The sequence below is a fragment of the Ambystoma mexicanum genome, chromosome 11, assembly GCF_040938575.1.
Source record: "Ambystoma mexicanum isolate Mex_15411 chromosome 11, UKY_AmexF1_1, whole genome shotgun sequence".
Classification (NCBI taxonomy): domain Eukaryota; kingdom Metazoa; phylum Chordata; class Amphibia; order Caudata; family Ambystomatidae; genus Ambystoma; species Ambystoma mexicanum.
In genome coordinates, this window is record NC_090934.1 from 780,158,624 (window position 1) to 780,175,182 (window position 16,559).

Sequence of the window (16,559 nt, forward strand, 5' to 3'; positions counted from 1 at the left end):
ACAATGAAAATAGCCTTGGTACTTGGGCTATTGCCATGATTCCTGCCCCTCATGTCCCCATCCCTCCAAGATGTCAGGCTGGAGCCAGGCCACGATCACCTACATGGCCCTCAAGGGCCTCTCCATCCCTCCAAAGACCCACTTGGAGTCAGACTTGGCGTTTGTGGCACCAGACTCACTCACCCCATAGGATAACATTGGGGATTGGACTTGTGGTGCATTGATGGGGACAAGATGGATGCCCCCACATATTTCGTTTTCCAGAACTACAAGTGGAGTCTAGTCTTTTGGGTGTGGTTCAGCACAGAGACACCTGGGATACCCAGAGACTATTTAAGCCACGCCCAGGCTGAGAAACATGCTTTGTGTTTTCTGCACCTGCAGCGTGACACTCACCGTGTTCGGATCGATATCTAGTAGGCCTGCATCTTTCTTCTGCGCTCAGCTCCTGCAAGAACAAGTACACCGTTAGGAACAGCCTTACCTTGCAGCGCTTCTGCCCATCATTCATCGCTCCTTCTGTTCTGCGGGCATCTTCGGCGGTGTCATTCCCATCCCGGCACGCCGCTTCCTAAGGAAAAGGGAAAAGGACAGAAAAAAGGCATTAGTAAGCATTCAGCAAATCTTCGCTTATTTTTAAAGACTGTACGAGCTTCAAACGCTTACCTGAATCCCAGCCGCTCTGGGGGAACTCTGTCTCCAGAACTTCTCATCCATCTGCAAGAGGAAAAAGACACTCCAGGTTAGCGTGGAAACATCTAGAGGCGCAGCATACCGCGCTTACTCACTGCATTTCTTCTTCATAAGCGGCATCCACGCTGAAAACGTTGCGGCACCTAAAAGACACAGAAAAAGAACTCAGTTCAATACAAATACGAAAGGGTCGCATCGCGCTCTCACTCACCTTCAGCGCTACTCATCTCAGCAGCACCTCGCCATCCCTGGACGCCGGCCATCATCTAAGGAAGGAAAGGAACGAAGTTAGAGAACTGTTCAAAAGACTCATTGTACTTACCTGTCGGACTCTTGCCAGTGAAATAACTAGGCAGCAACGAGCCTGCATCAATCAACGCGCCCCTGCACTGAAAGCAGGACGGAGAGCACACTTTCCAAGAAAACAAGGTGAGCTATGGATCAAAGGGAATGGTTGGGCCCCTGGGAAGAAGGGGTTCAAGCACACAGAGATAATAGGGAGTTAAACTCTACCAATCCTGTTTTTCAGGCCCAGTCTCGTTGAGTAGACTCCAGCGAAGGGTTCGAGGTCGTATGAGGTCAGAACAGGCTGAGTGACGTCCCCGTGGATACCAGGTGAGCGTTACAGCTATGTTAGTAGCCTCGAACTGTAATCCGCTGGACCCCTTTTAATTTTATTTGGTTCTGGCTGGGTTTATTCACCATTTCTTTTTGTAAAGGTCTTTCTCGTGTTTTACTCTGTGTGCCAAACTAGGTTTGGTTCCTTTGTTCACCATCCTTTGGCGGGCTTCTGCACAGAAGCCCTCCTTAGGTGCCTGAGAGTCTAGGTAGACAGGATGTTAGGGAAGGGTTTTAGGCCCCCTGCACAGGGTCTCCTTGGAGACCCAAGTCGCACTCTTGTTTGATTGGCTAGGTTACTGTCCTGCCAGGACAGCCTCTGTGCTGTGTGAATGACAGCAAGGCTGTGTAAATGGGTGAAAACTGCATAAAAAGCAGGTCTCTGGGACTTGGAAGGCAGAGTCGCCACTGGATCGAGAGAGCCGAAGAGAAGCTGAAGGTAGAGGAATACTGCAACTACTGAACTTCCCGGTGAAGCCCTGCTGCGGGTCAGAATCTCCTACACTTCAATGACAGAGAAGATCTCCCTTGAGCTGGCGGGACCAACCAGTTTGCCAAACACCAAGCAAGGCCTCCCTCCCCTGGTCAAAATTTCTGTGCATCGCTGTAGTGAACCAGATAGCCAGGAGGACTGGACCCTGTTTGGGTTTTAAGGAGCGCAACTTTTATTCGTTGCTTTCCTCTGCTGCTGGTTTCTTCCCTTGGCAGTGCAGGACCCTCCAGGCTTCCTCCTTCTTGTCAGTCCCACAGTCGCTTCAGGAACCGTGAGCCTGCAGGACCTGCCAGGAACTTCTGCCTCAGCTACACCATTCTTCTTGAAGTAAGGTACTGTTCAAATCCGGTCGTTCGTTCTGTTCGACCGTGGTGAAAGTGTTTGAAATCTTTCGCTAATCCGAGGGCTTGTCATTCTCTACTTTTTTAAGCAACTTTTCTTCTGACCAACTTCGTTTTGAACTCTTGGCAAAGACTTAACCGCAAATTACTCTGAACTGTGTGATCTTCTGCAAAGACTCTGAACCATTAACATTGGCCCAGGCCTATTGATTTGAATCCTAGTTGTAGTAAGCATTTTCTTTATTGCCGTGCCTACTTACTTGTTGGTGCTGCTTGATTTTGAATAACCTTGTCTTTCCCTCCCTTTTTAAATTGCTGGAGTGCCATTTTGCTCACACTTCATTTTGAGCTTAACTTGTCCAGAATTCATTGGGTGGTGTGTAGTGTATTAAGGTTGTGATTTTCTGCTGCTTTATATTAGTGAACTGTTTTACAAATTATGGTGTAAATACATGTATATTCTTTTACTCAGAAACCTTGAGTCAATGTTTGTTTGTACCATAGTAATTTCTGTCCTTTGTGTAACTTCTGATACTGCTCACTTTACTTTTGAGATAAGTCGGGCTGCTCAGCCATCGCTACCACTTTACTGTGTAGTACGGGCCTGTACCAAAGGTGAATTTGTACTGTCACATGTAGTCTTAATTGTGTGTGGTGTTCCCAAAAGGTACTGCATATGATTCTGCCTAACAATGTGTAGATTAAATTCTTCTTCCGACCATTTCCCTCCTGTCTCTGCTTGATCGCATCTGGCTCCCCAGCCTGCTCTGCTGGCATCTGACTCTATTACTAAGTTTGGCACGAAAATCGCTAGACTGTTCCAGCCCTCCATATTATGCAGCCACCACTGTAGTTCTGTGATTGCTTCGTGGTCTAGGGTCACTAACTGGTGATAACCTACCCCTCCTTGTAGGTGTTTGATCTTGAGTCTCTGGAGTGCTCAATAATGGAGCGTTCTGGGAAATATCACTTGGATTGAGGCTTCGAGCAGTCCCACTATCCTGGCCAGACTCTGAAGCGAAATAATCTTCTTCGCCATTACTGCTCTGAGTTCTATCTTGATTGCTCTCACTTTGTGTCCCGGGAGTTCTAGAGTAGCTTTAGTGGTGTCTATCGTGAACCGCAAGAACTCTATCCTCTGAACTGGTTGAAGCTGAGACTTGTCTAGGTTGACTAGAAATCCCATCGAAGACAATAGGTTGAAGACCCAACGCACATTGCTGGTGAGCATTACTTTGTCTGGTCCCAGCACGAGAATATCGTCTAAATAAATACAAATTTGAATTCCCCTCTCTCTTATTTCCGCGGCTACGGGTCTCATTAGTTTGGTAAAAGCCCAAGGCACGGATGCTAGGCTGAACAGGAGACACGAGAAGCGCCAAATCTCTTAGTTCCATCGGAAGCGCAGGTATCTGCGACATGCTGTCGCTATCGATATAGTGAGATATGCGCCCTTGAGATCTAGCCGTGCTAGCCAATCTTCTGAACGTATGAGGTCCCTGAGCAGGTGAATGCCCTCTATCATGAAATGATTGTATGAAAGCCATTCGTTTAAGCTCTTTAAATGTATAACTGGCATTATCTTCTCCCCCCTGTGCACCAGGAACCTATTGCTGATAAATCCTGCACCACCTTGTGAGTCGCGTTCGATCGCATTCTTCCTTACTAGCTTTAGCAGCTCGCTCTGCAACAGTGACGCCTCTTCTTGCAACATGTGAATTGGGTGAGGTTCTACTCTCCCTATGGGGTCGCCTATAAACTCTAATGAAGGCCTGCCACTGCTTGGAGCACCCAAGCATCGCTGGATAAAGCTTGCCATTCGCTCAAAAAGCGGAGGGTTCTCCCTCCTACCTGTTTCTATGCTGCACTCAACACCAGTGGCACCTGGTTGCCAATAGGCATCTCTTCCTCTACGCCCTCTTTGGAATCTTGATCTCGCCGGGAAGAAGGTATATTGCCGCCTTCCTTCCCAATACTGGGCTTGCGGCCCTTCGGGTCTGCATTGGAAGTTCTAGCGACTGGACGACCGACCACGGTGACATCAGGTCCCGGCAAAAATTCTACCCGGAAATATCTTTCTGATAGAGCTCTGTGCCTTTTCCAATGCGGAGTAAGTCCTGACAAATTGAGACATTTCTTTAGCGCATGTTTCCCCAAACAGGAGTCCTTTAGCGCCTTCTCCTGCTCCGTAGGAGGCCTGGTCGCTGAGTTTTCCATCTATCTTGAGCAACAGCCCTCTCCTCCTCTCTGAGAAGAGGGCGCAGTTGACATTGCCAAGGAGGCACACTGCTCGCTGCGCTCAGTTACCCAGGGCTTGGGCGTCCACTGGCGTCCCGGTATCTTTGGCTTTTTCTGCCAAGTGCATTATTTTTGCCAAGGGGCGGCCAGGTCCAGGACTTTATCTTGGCACCCTCTCCATGCTCTGTCCACTCCTTTCCTGATGTCTCTTGCTGTCTTAGTCACCAAAGTGACCATCTTTGGATCAAGGTCTGGGGTCTCTGCCAACTTGCCTGGCAACTCTGGCCGCGGGCATTCGGCCCTCACTTGGGAGCACACCACTCTGACTAGGGGCTTCCTGATGTGTTACGTCATATATAGCGCGACCCTAGGCGAAGGCACCCACTCTGAAGATTTGGGGTGTCTGATGGCTTCGGGATCGCACATGTCCCCTGTATTGTCCTCTTCCTCTGGGACGGTGTTCTCCTCTAGGGGTTCTCTGAGGTTCTCATCCTCTTCTCCCCCTTCGTCATTGGGCGAATAGTCCTTGTCCATGTTCCCTGAATTATCCGCCCCTGGGGTAGGGGTCTGATATGACGATCTGCTGTTTTCGCCAGGAAGGCCTTTTTTTAGTCTGACAACAGGTTTGTCTTCTCTTTGGGGGTCTGCATCCACCCTCTTCTCCTCGCTCGGGGAAGTGCGGGGTCAAAGACTCTTTGCTCTGCCGAGCTTTACACCCCTTCAGTTCAACCCCCTTCTGGGGGTGTCCAGCTGACGTACCTTCACCAGGGATGAGAGCCCATCCTTTCCTGGAGGCCGTTTGCTCTCTCTGCTCTGCCATCAATGCTTCCAGCATATCCAGTCTCTGGGCTGTACCCCTTGGGAGACTGCCTGCGACAAAGAGTCCCCCAACACCTTTTTAAAACTGAGGGATAACTCAGTTTCTTGTTGCATGGGCTCTTCCTCACTCCACTCTGGGGTTGTGGATTGGGAACCACTTTGACCTTCATAATGATCCATTGGAACTTGAGGTTGGCAAGGCCAACTTACATACTGTCAGCTGTGAATTATGGCTCTTAGTAGAGTAGCTGTTCAATGACACCACTCTGTGCCTTCCGTGTGAAGCAAACAGTAAATAAATGTTTCTTTTTTTTTTTAAATGATCTGCTTTCTGTGCTGCGTGCCTCTTAGTGTCACTAGGAAAGAGCACAAGCTACCGGAACGGCCTGGGGGATGCCGGGAAACTTAGAAGCCTCCTGTTGCCCCAGGTCCTACCGCGCCTTTTTCGGCGGCACGTTATGTGGGAACGTGAAGAGCGGGGCTGGTTGCCTAACACCAGCGCGTTCGCTCGTGGCTCTGGCCCCGACTCCTATCTACAGTTAACACCGGATTTCTGAGGAAGTATCTAGGTATGTACTTGCGCGCGCGCACTATTGATGTTTTCCCATAAACCGCTTGCTGCGCAGTATGCAGTCCCAACTGATCTACAACGTTCTTCTTCCATGCGTTCTACATTACGCACACAACTAAACTTAACCTTTCAGGCATACAACCTAATCTATACTCTACAATGACACACCACCTTATGTATGAGTTATCTAATTACTTCATTCAATGGCATAATTAAGAATTCACTTATCTCTGTTAGGCAGCAAAAAGAAAGAGGAAGGGATCTGGGGCTGGGAGGATCTTATAATAACCCGGGCAAGCACCTGATAGGTGGAGGAGAGGACCCTCAGAACTACCAGAGGCAAGGAGGCTCATGCGACTAGTAGTACCAAAAAGAGAGTGTCCTTGAACTTAACTTTTAAACATTGCATTTACCTTTTTTCTCACAGTTCTTAAAGAAAACAGGAAATATCCAGTTTAAATGTTTGTTGTTTTGAAGTGCTGAAGTGGCAGCAATAAAGAAAGTAAAGCATAATACTCACCTCCTGTCTTGACGTAGAATTCACATACTAAAGAACTATTCACTATCCTTAGAGAGTTAGAATCACCCATTCCTCTGACTGAAACCTGCACTTAAGACTTCACTTGGCGTACGAATATTCAAAATGCTCTGCTTGATAAAATTTCACTTCTACAGGCACAAATTGAAACCAAAAAATTGAGTCTCACAACAGACACACCCCTCCAAAAGATTCAAACTCCTCTAGCAACTTCATGCAACCTGTTTAAACGCACCACTGTCTCCACCCGGGAAGCAGAAGACATAATAACCAGCCTCAAACCGTCAAGATGTCAGGGAGATATTTGCCCGGAAATCATTATCAAAGAGGCGGCTAGGGACCTAGTCCCGTTCATCGCCACTCTAATAAATGCATAATTCGAAAACCAGCATTATCCCCCCTAACTTAAAAGGTGCGTGGGTCCTCCCTCTAACCTTCACCCTAACATTCCTACCAATTACAGACCAATCACCACAGTACCATTCCTACTGAAAATCCTAGACAGAGCAGCCTATTTACAAATTCAGACACATCTCGAATCAAACAATCTTCTTGGCCTGAGACAATCTGGCTTCAGACCCAGACATGGTACAGAAACTGCATTAATTGACTTAAAAACCCAGATGGATGATCTAAAAGATAAAGGGAACTTGGCGCAACTATTGCTATTGGACCTATTAGCCGCATTCGATTTAGTCTATCACAATATCCTCTGTAACCATCTCGTGACAGCAGACGATTTCTCCCCTAAAGCCGCTGCCTGGATAAAGTCCTTCTTGGACAACAGAACCACAAGGGTATTTGCTCCGTCAGCGTCAGCTGAGCCTGCTCTGGTCACCTGTGGAGTACCTCAGGGTTCCTGCGTCCCTCCGACGCTTTATAATACCTTTATCTTTACCAAGCCCTTACTTGATGATCTTGACAATGTGGGTGTCACCTACACTAACTATGCAGATAACACCCACATTCTCATCCCCATCACTGGCGACTATGACACTGACTCAACTCTACATACTAAAATCTACCTTGCTATCCAAGCCTGGATGGCTTCACATGATCTCAGTCTCAACGATGACAAGACAGTTACTCCTCATTGGCTCACAAATAAGACTTAATAAACTAGGTACCCAGTTCAAAGCATTCAACATAGGATTAACATAAAATTGTCAAAGGAAATAAAAACTCTGGGAACTTATCTCGACTCAGTCTTGACTCTGACTAGAAAACTGCAAATAATACAAAATAACATGTTAAGAACCGCGCTCAATATACCAAGAACCCAACACATATCAGCTGCCAGACAGAATGCTGCATGGCTATCAGCACATAATTTCATTCAAAACCCAAATATCTAGCCTGCATGTTCTCCAGGAACACCTCTGACCGACCCACAAGATCCCAACACCTACATTGCCTTACAATAACAAGATACAAGCTTCAGAAAGCAGGGGGTAATAGCTTCCCTGTTCTATCAACCAAGCTATGGAACTCCTTGCCTGTCATCGTAAGAGCCAAACCATCCTACTACAGTTTTAGGAAAATTGTAAAATCGTGGCTCTTCTCTCAGGAGGCATGATAAACGCATTAACCTGCGACTTGTACATATCAGAAATGCACTCGTAAAGTCTTTATGTAAATGTTAATGATTAACTTTGCCTTGTAACCATATTTGTTATGCTTTAAGGCTCAATTGTACATATCGGAAATGCTTTCGTAAACTCATTATGTAAATGTTAATGATTATCTTTGCCTTGTAACTGTATTTGTTATGCTGTAATGCGCCTAGATAGCTGAGGGTTTGGTGCGCTATATGAATAAATAAACAAACAATGTGCCCGTCCCCTCCTTCATCCTCCTCCCGCATCACCCCGAAGAGAAGCAGCCACTGAGAGAATTCCATCGATCCCTTTAATCGATGACAAAACTTCCCACGAGTATGTTTGGGCCCTGCCGCAGCCCCACCACATGTGACCACAGTCCCCCTTCGCTCCTCCACATTTCCAACAGCCAGGATGATCATATCCCTTGCACATCTTTGCCAACATCGCCGGTGGATAGTGCTACCTATGCAGGACTTTTAAGGCCTGATGCCGATATTGCAAGGAGGCTGTCGAACTAGCAACCTTTCTGCACACCAGTGCCCATAGGACACTGTCAATATCCTTTCCTAGATCATGTCCCCATCTAATACTGGCTGAGAGTGGGCCCTTGGGTTCTGCCAGTAATACCCCCTTATATAGTCGGGCTATGACGGCGTGAGCAGGAGTCTCTTGAAATCTGTCAACCCCCACTGCAGGTTCCCCCCCATCAACCCTCCAATAGAGTTCCCTTCAGCTGCAGGAAACGGAAAATGGATAGTGTGCCTATCTGCAGGCATTCTGCTAACCTCACTATTGTTATGAAGGCCCCATCTTCCCACATTTGGCCCGCTCCGCACAAACCCACCTCATACCGCACTTGAAACACCAATGGTTCTTCAATCCTGTCCCACAATGGCGGCGCCCAAATGCAAATCGGGGGGATGGCCATGTGGACAGCCATCTATTCTCACCTCCCTCCCGCCAGAGTGTCCAAAGGACTTCCAGGGTCGGGTGACGCTCGCGCTCCTTGGAATATGAGAATGAGGAACCCATACCCACTCCCACAGGGGGACGGGCGAAAAGTCCTCATTATCCAACAGTACCCATCGCTTCTCCAACATCGGGTCTAGATGGTCCTCCAGCGCGCGAAGCTGGGTCGCTTTATAATAGGTTGGGAGATCTGGGAAACCCACCCCACCGTCATCCTTTGGCAGGATCAACGCCATATATGCGATTCTATGCTTGGCCCCTGCCCATAAAAATGGCACCACCTTTACTTCCTCCATGAAGGACTTTGGGACCACCACTGAGAGCATCTGGAACATGAACAGAAATGTGGGTAATACAACTATTTTAATACAATTCCCCCACTGCTCCACATCCTTGCGCAATGTTGACAATAACGGTAGGCACTTGCTTATAGACCTGTATTCCCAGGTACTGAAAGTGCGCATCCTGCACCTGGAACGGGAGCTCTCTTACATACTCTCTCTCAATTCCTGACAATGCTCCAACTAACAGGGCCACAGACTTATCAAAATTGACTTTTAAGCCCGATAGTTTCCTGCATTGCACGGAGCCATCCATAAGGTGCGGCGCGGCAATGAAGACATTGGGTCCACGATATACAGCAGTGCTCACCTTATACATTCACCCTCCAACCGTCACTCCCTTGATCCGCTCCACTTTACACACTCACCAGGCCCAAGGTTCCATCATCAATGCGTAAAACAACGGAGAAAGAGGACATCCCTGTCTTGTGCCTCGTTGTAGCTGGAATGACTGCAACACACGTCCCTTCACCACCACCCTAGAAGGCGAGGGAGGGGCGGCTCCATCTTTCCGCCCACCATTCACCAGCAGCCTCCCGGCAGGTCAGTTGAACTTGCTCACTGGGCCTCGGGCTCAGCTCCTCGCCCGCAGCTCTCCTTAGGCCTCCGACTGCACAGGGAGCTATGTCCCGACCGGCCTTTCACTGGGCCTGCTCCTGCTCGGCCACGCAATGTGCAGGCATCACCATCTCCTCCCCGGTCCCACCGCTGCGAGCGGGGGCTCCTCCTCGCTCTCCTCCTCTCCAGTGTTCACAACGGTCACCCAGCGGGAGTGGGGGTAAATCCCTGTGGCCTCCTTCTCGGCTTCGCCGCTGCAGGGATGTAACACTGCTGCCAAACCTGCCCTACGGCGGGCAGGGAGGAGGTGCACCAACCCCTGGGCCTGTCGGGCACCAACGGCACCGGGGGGGGGGGGTCTGTCATCCTCCAGCACCTCACGGGTGTCTTTCCGGTCTTTTAGTACCTCCCCGGCTTCCACCAGCTATGGCCCTCCTTCACCAGGTAATAGAAAAATAAGGCCAAATCCCACCATTTTTTGTTTATGATGGAGCAATTCTCAAAACGGGACGAGAAAACGTGTGAGAACAGGGGTGCCTTGAAAGGCACTGAGAATTGATTACCCCTCACTACTTCTGCTCTAGAAAGGGATTGAACAATTATGGTGACACACAATAAAGCTTACAGTTAGAGATTATTCAAAACAATCAACATTGCATGATATTCAAAGATCCAAAAAGGCAAAAGTAGCCCAGGACACGAAAAGGTAGATAAGATATATTTTTAATCATATAAATATAAAAAGGCTAAAAAAAACAATTCATACATCCATGTGTCAAAAGGAGGCACAGCCCTCATTACGACCCAGGCGGTAAGCGAAAAACGATGCAGGTAAATGATTACCGGCATCGTTTTCCGCTAGGTCCGATCATGACCCGTGAAAGTGCTATTAGCGGCATCGTAGTTAACGGTGCCGCTAACAGCACCAAGTTCATGCGCACGCGACCTTCCACGCCGTAAATACCGGCATCGCGCAAAGGTAGGCAAATCACGAACCAAGCGGACATGCTCTTAACGCCATCGCAAAGGCCTTTAAGTACCTTACCGCCATGGTGCTAATTCCGCCTTTGCGAACTAACCGTAAATGGCCATGTGCAGTGTTCCCAGCTGCCACAGGTGCACAGAATCAGCACAGGTGGAGGCAATACAGACTCACCAAGTACAAAAAGAGCACACCCCACCCCTTCCCACACCCAGTCACACTCCACAATGATTCCAATACGACTAGCAATGTTGGGGCTGGAGGACCTGATTGCAATGCAAGTGCTACAACTACAACAACAACAGGCAGCACAGAGGAGACGCAGGAGGAGAAGGAGGGAAAGGCAGGGCCAGCAAGCCCCACCAGCACAGCCAGTGCCACCACGCAGGCAGCCTCCAATCCCACGCATCCGAGCCAGTCCATTCAACCTCACCGCTGAGCAGATCCATACCTTGTACCGTTTGGACCGGGACACCATCACCACCATCGTTCACATGATACACAACAACATCGTCAGCATGATAGAAACACCCACCGCCATCCCCCCCTTACTGAAGGTAGTGTCCGTGCTCCACTTCCTGGCCACAGGCACTTACCAGGACACAGTGGGGCACTTGCATGGCATTTCACAACCATTATTCTCACGTACACTGATCCAAGTGCTCAATGCCCTCCTCAAGCACACAGACAACCTCATTTCCCTACCACGGTCTGCCCAGGAGATTGCAAACACCAAAGTGGGTTTCCATGCACTAGCCGGCATACCTGGTTGCATTGGTGCCATCGACTGCACCCATGTGGAATTGGTGGTCCCACATGCCATGGAGGTACCGTAGCGCAACCGTACACTCTTTCACTCAATCAAAGTGCAAATGGTCTGTGACTCCAACAGGATCATCACACATTGTTGTGCCCGATTCCCCGGATCAACCCATGATTCAATGGTCCTGAGGAACTCCACAATACCACACTACATGGAGCGACATGCAGAGCCAAGATCCTGGCTACTCGGTGAGTCTCATGTCATGGCCATGGAAATGTGAAGTGGGTAGATGATTGACGTACCAATGCATACTTTACCTGGCTGAAAGGGGTGGGGGAATGATGCATACTTTACCTGGCTGAAAGGGGGGGGGGGGAAATGATGCATACTTTACCTGGCTGAAAGGGGGGGGGGGGTGATGCATACTTTACCTGGCTGCGAGTAGCAGAGGCAATGGAGACAGCTCATACCCTAAAGCAGCACAAATGTCAGCTGACACCTGTACACATAATGCCCGATGTAAGCAGCCCTACCATGTGAATGAAGGTGTGTCCCAACCATGACACAACCATCTGCAAGTGCATTGTACCGATTCGGACCACATTGACTCCAACGAAATGCACCTACATGCAATGACTTTAGCCAATACACGGCACCAAACACCATCAACTGAAAGGCCTGTCCCCCATAACTGCGCGCAAAGGAGCTACATGACGGACAAAAACATCAATACACCACTACACAGACACTGAGGCCCCAAAAATATCCCTATCAACATTAGTAGTGCTCAGTGGGGTCATCATGAGGCTGACAGCAATGTTGCCATGATGAGAGCATTGATATCACAGGACACCTGCCAGGTCACCAAAACAAACGCCATGAACGAACACAGTGGATGGGCACTCACAAGGCACTTGACCCCCCTGCATACATTGGTTGATGGCATGCAAAACAGTCCATGAGAGGAATACACATATACCGGTCACATAGTGTGAATCCATTTGTGCATGTAAAATTGGTACAAAGTAACAGTTGAATGCATGCCATGGTGGCACGTCATGTTTGGAATTTGATGTCATGACTGGCACATACATTGTTGCCAACATACAGGTGATGCAAGCAATCCCCTGAAGAGGTGGCTCCTTCCACCAGCACGAGGAGGACTTCAACCGTGCACATACACGTACCGTGTGGTGATTGAGCAGGCATTCGGCCTACTGAAGGCATGGTTTCGCTGCCTCAGCAGGTCTGGTGGGGCACTCCTGTTCCGCCATGAGAAGGTGGCAAAGATCGTCATGGCATGTGTCATGCTACACAATATGTGCATCAGACGAAAGGTGCCCCTGCCCCCTGACGCAGAACTGCAACCACCTGACGATGAGGATGAGGAGGGTGGGGATGGGGCAGCACCTCAGGGAGGCAGCGATGCACAGGAGGGGCGTGAAATGCGTCGGACTCTGATCAACCAATGTTTCTAGCACACACGGATGGGGGGTGTCACATGGAGATGGCAATTGGGGCACTGTGTGTGTCTGGGATATGGACACTGTGGACTGTTCACTAATAAATCACACATATGCAATGAGCAAGTCCACACATGTGACTTGTGATCAAGAAAAAATTGTATTATAAATGTGATTTCAATTAACACACCCACTCCCCCCTCCCCCCTCAACTCCCCAACACACCCACTCCCCCCTCCCCCCTCAACTCCCCAACACACCCACTCCTCCCTCCCCCCTCAACTCCCCAACACACCCACTCCCCCCTCAACTCCCCAACACACCCCCTCCCCCCTCCCCCCTCAACTCCCCAACACACCCACTCCCCCTCCCCCTCAACTCCCCAACACACCCACTCCCTCCTCTCCCCTCAACTCCCCAACACACCCACTCCCGCCTCCCCCCTCAACTCCCCGCAAAAGTGCGTGGATCCCTGTGTCGAAGTGCCTAATGTGGAATTGATCCACTGGGTGGCCTCTACTGGCAGCCCCCTCTGCCGGCCCCCAGGGCACCCCTGCCTGTACTTCGCAGGTTCCTGGCCGACCTACGGACGGGGCTGCTTGGGGCAGAACTGGCAGCGGAGGAGGTACTCGGCTGCTCGCTAGGACGCATGTCCCTCATTGTCTGTACGAGCTCAGTGAGCATGTGCCGCACCACGGCAAGTTCAGCACAGATGTCCTTGCTGGAGGATTGGATGGCTGCCTTCACAGTCTCGGTACATCTTTGCATTTCAGCACTGGCACCTCCACAATCGGCCACATGCTGCGTGAGGAGTGAGGACAGTTGGTGTTGCCTTGTCAATATTTGGTCCAGCGACTGTTTGTATTTTGGGGCATTGAATGATGCAATTGGTGTGGTCATTGGGCTACTCCCCTCCTCCACACCTCCCACTGGGCAGGGAGTGGCTGTCCAGGAGTTATCAGGGGATAGCCCCTGTGTGTTATCAGCGTGCAGGATACATGAGGACAGGTGGGGGGAATGAACGTGGGCAGTGGAGGGACATTCTGTGTCATCCACATCATTCCCCACATCACTATCAGAGCAGGCTGCAATGGCAGTAGTCTCCCCAATTGTACTGCTTCCTGCAGACACATTCCCTTCAGTGGGCACCAGTTGTTGCATGTCTTTTGCTGGTGGGACCATGCTGCTTGCCTTGGGGATCAGCGCTGCCCTGGGCTGTGTTGTGGCAGTCAATTTTGGCTGCTGTGGTTTTTTTTTGGGTCCAGCAGAGGTGGAGGGTTGGTATGGTGTTGCCCCTGGCCTAGCCTTCTTGGCAGGTGTGGTGCCAGTCTCGTCCTCGGCGGGGTCCGAATGGGAGCCTGTGGTGGAGCAAAGGAGGGAAAGTGTTATTGATGGGTCAGTGGACATTGAGCAGGCATTGTGATGACTGCCATGAATTTGATGAATAGATGGTGCACTTTGGAGGCTGTGACATACAGGTTGTCTCCCTTTTGGGTGGGTTGAACATGCAGGAATGTGGGTGCCTACTGTGGAGTGTGCATACTGCATGTGTACAGGGTGTAGGTCAATGATGTCTGTTGGCAGTCTTCTGCTGATGAGTTGCGTTAACCCTATTGGGCAACATTGTGATTCCCATGTAAGTGGACTTCAGGGAGTTTAGCATGGCTTAATTTGAGGCACCTACCTGTGTCACCTGATGTCAGGGCTCATCTCTCCATTCCACCGACCCCCTCGATGCTCTCGATGCCGATTGTTGTGGCACATATCTCCCCCCACGGCTCCATTTTAATTGGAGAGTGTGCTCCTCCGCCAGGTGCCATGCCCAGGTTGCGGTTGGCCGACAGTATGACAGTATGCCCACCTTTTACGGCACTGTTTGGTGGTGCAGGGTGTTGTTCCTACGGCACTGACCCATTGTGCAACTAGTTCCCATATGGCCTTTTTCCGTCCTATTGCCGGTCTGGTCATTTCGGTGGAGAATACGATGTCCGCGTTTTCCTGGAGCGTTTCCGCCAACATTATAAGCTCTTCCGTACTGAAGCGCTCCCGCCGCTGCCGATCGCAAGATTTTTTTACAACTTTCGGCATTGTGGGGATGCATGGATGTGGGTGAAGTTTGTGCGAGGTCTCGGGGTCAGATGTGCACTGGTTGTGGAGGATTGCAATGGATTGTATTTTTAAAGATGGCCGCCGTGTTCTTTCCCGTTCCGGTGCGATGGCGTAAGTTCTGGATCCGCTTCTTTGTGGTCACCGTTAATAGCGATCACCGCTAATAGCGGTCACCGGTATTTGCGGTGCTCGCTAATATCGGTGGGTAGGGTGGCGGTGGTGCAGTTTGCACGGCATACGATGCCGGTAGCTGACGTTTTTGGGACGTTACCGGCATGGCGCAGATTACATTACCGGCATGGCGCAATGCTCGTGCCCGAGAGGTCGTAATTTACTGCTTTTAACGGTTCAAGACCAGCACGGACACGTTAGTTGCGCCATGCCGGTAATGTCCATAACTTACCGCCTGGGTCGTACTGAGGGCATGTCTAATTATTACAACAGAAAGGAAAAAGGCATAATAGACCCTATAGTCCTAAAAGTTATTGCATACAATGCCTAAATTTAGACATTGTTTGAGAAGTGAGGTGTCGACATGTTTCGGCCAAATTATGGATTGGACTTTTTCTCAAGAGTCCATACATAGTTAGGTATTGTGGCCATCTTCAGGACAGATGATTTCTTCACGATGGACCTAATAAACGATGTGAATAAGACATCATAGATCTAAAAAGATGTGTGCACAATTGATTAACTTGTGAGACAAGAGACAGTAAAAAAGACCATAGGCTATTTAACAAGTTCATTTTTACAGCAGATGAGCCTTTAAGTTAGATCAGCAAAACATTACACTGTGATGCACAATTGATTAACTTGTGAGACAAGAGACAGTAAAAAAGACCATAGGCTATTTAACAAGTTCATTTTTACAGCAGATGAGCCTTTAAGTTAGATCAGCAAAACATTACACTGTGATGTTACAGACAAAAAATGAAAACCAATATCTTGGTGTTATGTTGGTTCTATTCTAAAAGATGAAATCAAGGGAAAACAATTTTTACATCAAACAAACAAATGACATGACAAAGTGTGACACATAATAACGTTCAATCTCTTACTTGTTTTCATTAGGTCGATGGTGATAAAAACGGTGGAAAAATCAGCCGTCTTGCAAAATGCAGAATTTACGTCTGGAAGCATGTTGACTACAAAGATCGTGAATTCTGTGGCAAAGAAATCCTTGTCCTATTCATCAGAAAAAGTGAACTATTCACTCTAAATGTAGGTACAGAATAACCTATTGGTTGGTAAATTGGTTAAAAAAATAAATGTATGTGGTCCATATTAATAACACCAGGTTCATGCATCACCCTAAGTGTTGGGGAAGCTAGGAACGCATCGAGGTGCAAAGGACAATTTGAAGTTGTGCTTCCTAAGAAAGGTGACTTCCTGTCTGCCGCTCTTTTTCACCACTTAGCAATCCCCGCCCAACTGGTGCCTTCCTGCTTGCCGCTCTGTTTCC